This window comes from Stenella coeruleoalba (assembly GCF_951394435.1).
Source record: "Stenella coeruleoalba genome assembly, chromosome: X".
Taxonomy (NCBI): Eukaryota; Metazoa; Chordata; class Mammalia; order Artiodactyla; family Delphinidae; genus Stenella; species Stenella coeruleoalba.
The window spans coordinates 40,040,880-40,046,879 of record NC_137152.1 but is presented as its reverse complement, the minus strand read 5'-3'; the positions used below and the strand labels follow the sequence as shown (position 1 = coordinate 40,046,879).

General features: G+C 40.1%; 1 long non-coding RNA gene across 1 annotated transcript in view; it reads right to left on the bottom strand.

Annotated features, from left to right (window-relative positions):
* Nucleotides 1-400: 400 nt before the first annotated feature.
* LOC307179994 overlaps nucleotides 401-6,000 on the bottom strand; it is a 43,825-nt gene continuing 38,225 nt past the window's right edge. Inside the window, exons 3-4 of the long non-coding RNA XR_013825635.1 lie at nucleotides 2,154-2,198; nucleotides 401-614 (exon numbers count right to left, since the gene is read on the bottom strand). This is a non-coding gene — a long non-coding RNA (uncharacterized lncRNA). The remainder of the gene's footprint in view (nucleotides 615-2,153; nucleotides 2,199-6,000) is intronic.

Genomic DNA, 6,000 nt, shown 5'->3' with positions numbered 1-6,000 from the left:
AACAATTAATAATTTCAGACAAAATACTCCCAAAAGGATAGATCACAGTGTTACCATAGCATTTTGTGCTGTTTTCAGTAGGACTTGGTCTCTGCCATAATTCCAGAAATGTAACTCTGTGGCCTAAGTCTTAATTACGTTATACACTGGACGTTGCTTAAAGTAGCAAAAAATTAAGAATTTTTCCTCTTTTTTGAAATTTTTCTTATTTTCCATAAGTCTTATTTATTCGTTTAAGGATTTGGAAATAAATTTTATTTTTTTGAATAAAAAAATGTATAAGTATTCAGTAGGCATCTCTGATGTATCTAGATATGTTCAAATAGAATAACTAGGATGTATATATGACACATACACACATAAAAACTGACACATAAACTGAACTCTATTAGATGTTTTGCTGGCAAAGGAGTTTTATTAAAACCTTTGTAATGGGGCTTCCCTGGTGGCGCAGTGGTTGAGAGTCCGCCTGCCGATGCAGGGGACACGGGTTCATGCCCCGGTCCGGAAGATCCCACATGCCGCGGAGCGGCTGGGCCCGTGAGACATGGCCGCTGAGCCTGCGCTTCCGGAGCCTGTGCTCCGCAACAGGAGAGGCCACAACAGTGAGAGGCCTGCATACCGCAAAAAAAAAAACACCTTTGTAATGAATGAATTTATTGCAGCATTCATCATAACTATAAAAAACTGAAAACAAAAACTACTTACTGCCTACGAATTACAGACCTTTATATTTTTTAATGTGCAAATACACACATAGTTATATACAAAGTATGCTGGAATTTTTTAAATGTTCCGAAAACCAGAGCTGCTAATATCATGGTCTTAACCTGCTGTGGCAAACTCTTGTCTAATATTATCTCCATTCCCCACAAGATCCTGGCAGTAGATAAGAGCATCCACATTTTATAAAACTGAGCTTCAGAGATGTTCAGTGACATAGTATTCTTAACTGGAAAATAAATGCACAACCTAAAAGCTGAGAATTATGTTTTATTCAGCAGACATGCTGAGGACTTAAGCCTGAGAGACAGTCTCTTAGATAGCTCTGAGGGACTGTTCCAAAGAGGTAAGGGAAGAGCCAGGATATATATAGGAGTTTCTGCAAACCAAACCAAAACAAAACAAGAACAAACAAACAAAAAAAAACCAGGTAGTCGGAACATCAAAGGATTACTGTTAATTAAAGAAAAACCAGATATCTCAAGTTAATGAATTTAGCACTTTTCTATGTTTGGGAAAATGCAAGAGTCTGGGCTCACTGAAATCATTCCTTTGATATGCACCTTAGCTATCTAGGGCCAATATCCTGTTTTCTACATCCTGAATGCCCTCAGGGTGCACCATGGGGAGGGGGGGTACAGTGGCTGATGGCTTAATGGCCACAACATCCTTTGTTTACTGATCTGGCAGGTGACATTCTTTACCCACAGTGTAATCTCACTAAATCCAAAGACTACCCTAGCTGTTCTGACACATAGTCCTGACCCAAGTCAGCCTTTCCCCAAGATCTATGACTCCCCTAGAAGATTCTAGTATGAAGATAATTCTGAAAAGTGATGATTTACTAGTCTTAACTGTCACCCTGCTCTGAGTTTGACTAAAGAATAAGGACACAGCTTCTTTCCATGGTCCACTCACTCAGAGTTTGCTTCAGCTTCACCAGGTTTGGAAGCTGTGGCTTGGACCATGATTACATGAGTCTAAGGAAACTGGACACGTCCTGGGTCAGTCCTGTGGTTGCTCTAGGGTCTGTTCCAGGGAACCACACTGCTGTCTACCAAGCGTGTAGAGACGCCTTTATCAAACACACATTCCTACTCTAGAATCCAGGAGTCCTCATAAACTTTTTCTTTGGGGCACAAACAACTAGAAGTAACACCCTGAGCGCTGACATTTTCAATCTGTGTGACCTTTAACGAGACATTCAATCACTCTGAGCCTATTTCCTCATCTGTTGTGTGGGGGGCAACAACTGCCTTGCAGATTGGCTCTGAAGATTTCATGGAGTAATATACATTAATTACCTGACATGGTGGAGGAAAGGTGCCAATAAGCAACATAGTTCCCTTCCCTCTTCCTCTTACTACATATTCTATCCCTTGGCTTTAGCTACGAGCTCCAGATTCATTATTCCTTGAATCCCATCTCACCTCAAATCACTGCTGCCTCATTTCCTTGATCTGGCTACTCAGCTTCTGAAACAGAAGAAAGATTTTTGTTAACCCAAAGGCAAAGTTCCTGGTCACAGCTTCAATTTGGAAGGCAATTTCCTGATATGGTTCCCCATAATTTACCACATCTCTCTCTAGTTAAAACTTATGGACATTTACTGGGTACCCACCATGAGCCCTCCCTTGTCTCCTATATTTCCTGCAGATCAGCAGCTCACTCTCCCTTCCTCCCTCCAAAGCAGCCTCTAGATCCTCCAGACTCCATCTCCTCCCCCAGTCCTTTGCACAAGGAGGACAATTTCTATCTCTCCTTCAGGCCCCTATCTGCATTCTCACTCCAAGAAACTCAATCACAAAGAGCCCTCTTCAGACGCTCACCCCTTAATAGTTCTCAGGAAGGTGTAGGTAACAATTATTTAATGTTCTCAGAAAGACTTTAAAATATTCATTTTCCTCTGTTCTAGCAAGCCTCAGTGTTGACTGTACAGGCAGTGGGCCACAGGATCTGGGGAGTGGCCTATGGGATGAGGAGCTGCTGAAAGTGTGAAGAGGAGCTGGCCTGAAAACCAGGGAAGTCTGTATCAGTGAGAAAAAGGGGAAAGGATTCAGGGGGAAGTACTTGGGAATAATAAAGTTAGTGACAGTGCACTCCATGTGGGCGTTAGCATCTAAAAACCTTGAGTTAGAGTTCAGGTTCTCCCTTATCCTAGGTGTGTGACCCTGGGCTGTTGCCTAACTTCCCTGGGTCTTAATCTCATCTGTGCTTATGGGAAGAACATTTTTCTAGAAGAGCTATTATGAGTATTGAAAAAGAGAAGATATGTAAAGTAGTTAGTATAATGCACATACTAGCTTACTATTACTTGTACAGAATCTTAATTTCATTTTAAGATATTTCATAACATTATTTTGTGTTCTTAATTTTTAGAGTTATGTTTCACTTTAAAAGATACTTTTTTATTTCAAAAAATGAAAACATTTTAATAAAAGTACAGATTGTGCACAGATAAAGCAAAAACCGTACGACTGACACTTGAATGATTGAGATTAAGGAAAAGCTGCAGTAAATCATTACATGTACTATAAATACTAGCTTCTGTGTGGACTACCAAAGATAATGAGTCAGATTTCTTTGCTCTCAAAAACTCAGCTGATTAGAAAGAATAATTTGCTTGGTACCTGTATGCAAGAGCAAAATATGTGGTGCCTACATCAATAATATCTTCTGTACAATGTCCACACTGGGAGAATGATTTTCTTATCAATGTTACTCACAAAAGGATAACTAATTCAAAATTTAGTGGTGCTTAACAGGATTTAGACAGTGAACTGGATGCTGGGTTTACAAAGCCCAACGAAATCTTGCCCTTGCCCTCAAGGATCTCATAATCTAGTGGGAGAAACAAAGACCTTCATTCAATGGATGAATATTTATTGAGTGAATACAAATGTCAGGAACTGTTCTATAATCAGTATCACACAGCTAGCTAGTGGCAAAGTCAATTTTCAATTCTGGGTCTCTTGACTCCAACCTGCAGTATGTTCTCATTTCTGTGTCCCATGGCTCTTTTGGTTCTACTTAAAATCTGTTGAACTCTCTAAAGAAACTTTTTCTGCTACCTCTCACAGGGGAACCCTGGAGGTGAAAGATCTGCCCAGCTCTGAGTGGCTGAAGGCACTGAGCCAGGCCTTTAACTGCCCCTTTCCAAAATAACAATTGTTTCTTTTTTTTTTAACATCTTTATTGGAGTATAATTGCTTTACAATGGTGTGTTAGTTTCTGCTTTATAACAAAGTGAATCCGCTATACACATACACACGTTCCCATATCTCTCCCCTCTTGCATCTCCCTCCCTCCTACCCTCCCTATCCCACCCCTCTAGGTGGTCACAAAGCACAGAGCCGATCTCCCTGTGCTATGTGGCTGCTTCCCACTAGCTATCGATTTTACGTTTGGTAGTGTATATATGTCCATGCCACTCTCTCACTTTGTCACAGCTTACCCTTCCCCCTCCCCATATCCTCAAGTCCATGCTCTAGTAGGTCTGTGTCTTTATTCCCATCCTACCCCTAGGTTCTTCATGACACTTTTCTTTTAGATTCCATATATATGTGCTAGCGTACGGTATTTGTTTTTCTCTTTCTGACTTACTTCACTCTGTGTGACAGACTCTACGTCTATCCACCTCACTACAGATAACTCAATTTCGTTTCTTTTTATGGCTGAGTAATGGGCAGAAGACCCAAATACACATTTCTCCAAAGAAGATATACAGATTGCCAACAAACACATGAAAGAATGCTCAACATCATTAATCATTAGAGAAATGCAAATCAAAACTACAATGAGATATCATCTCACACGGTCAGAATGGCCATCATCAAAAAATCTACAAACAATAAATGCTGGAGAGGGTGTGGAGAAAAGGGAGCCCTCTTGCACTGTTGGTGGGAATGTAAATTGATACAGCCACTATGGAGAACAGTATGGAGGTTCCTTAAAAAACTAAAAAGAGAACTACTGTATGACCCAGCAATCCCATTACTGGGCATATACCCTGAGAAAACCATAATTCAAAAATAGTCATGTACCAAAATATTCATTGCAGCTCTATTTACAATAGCCAGGACATGGAAGCAACCTAAGTGTCCATCAACAGATGAATGGATAAAGAAGATGTGTCACATATATACAATGGAACAATTGTTTCTGAAGAACTGTTCTCTTAGCATTGGACCCCATTGAGATGGCAGAAACAAAGAGGCAACTGTAGCTTCACAGCCCTTTATACTGGGTAAAACCCACCTTCCACAGAAGGGCCCAATATTGTGGCTCTCACTTTCCAAGCTCTCCACTCATTCCTAATGTAAACAAAAAGAACAAAGAGTGTTGCTCATCATCTAGTTATGCAAAGGGTTAAGTTGCAACCCACTGCAGTAGCCCACTGACAGTGTGCCCTAAGGGAACTCGGGATGAGGTGGGGGTGGGGGAAGGATGGAACATTCTGTGCTTTGGATACGTGGGCCCCTAGATAGTTAACATGCATATCTAAGGAAGAATTTCAATGACCCCTGCTCCTTGCATCTTCCTATACATAGAAAAGCACTAGAATCATTAACTTGAAGTATATGTTCTTTGTAGTTAGCAATCATTTTTTACCAAGATGTATGCTTGACTACATGTATTTCCCAGCCAAAAAAATGTGTATGTATCCTGGCTCCTCCCCTACCTCTTCAGAGAAGTTCCTCAGAGCTCTGAGAGGCTGTCTCCTGGGCTATAGTCCTCAGTAAGTCCCAGAATAAAACTTAATTCACAACTTTTACATTGTGCAATTTTCTTTAAGATGACACTAACACAAAGCACATTTCTTATCTGTGCTCTGACTGAGAGTGATCTGGTTCTTTACAGGGAAGCTAAGCCTTGCTGTATGCCTGGATTTTCCAGACATGAATCCTACTGGGAACAGGATGACTGTCTCATTGGGAATTATACCTGCTACTACATATGAAATAAGTGTTGCCATAACGAGTGGAAAGAGGATCAGCTTTAGTGTCAAAATACTTAGTGTAAGTCCCAGCTTTAGCACTATTTAGTTATTTACCCTCTCAGCAACATTGAGAAAACCCCATTGAGAAAAAAAAATTATGTATATATTATATATATACATATATAATACTTTGTAATTATATATAATAAATATATATATATATAAATTTGCATGGCACAGAGTAGATCATCAAGAAAGGTTATGATTTATTAATCTGTTTATGTTTCTCCCCCAACTAGACTCTTAACATCTTGACGGAAGGACTTCTATATGATTCA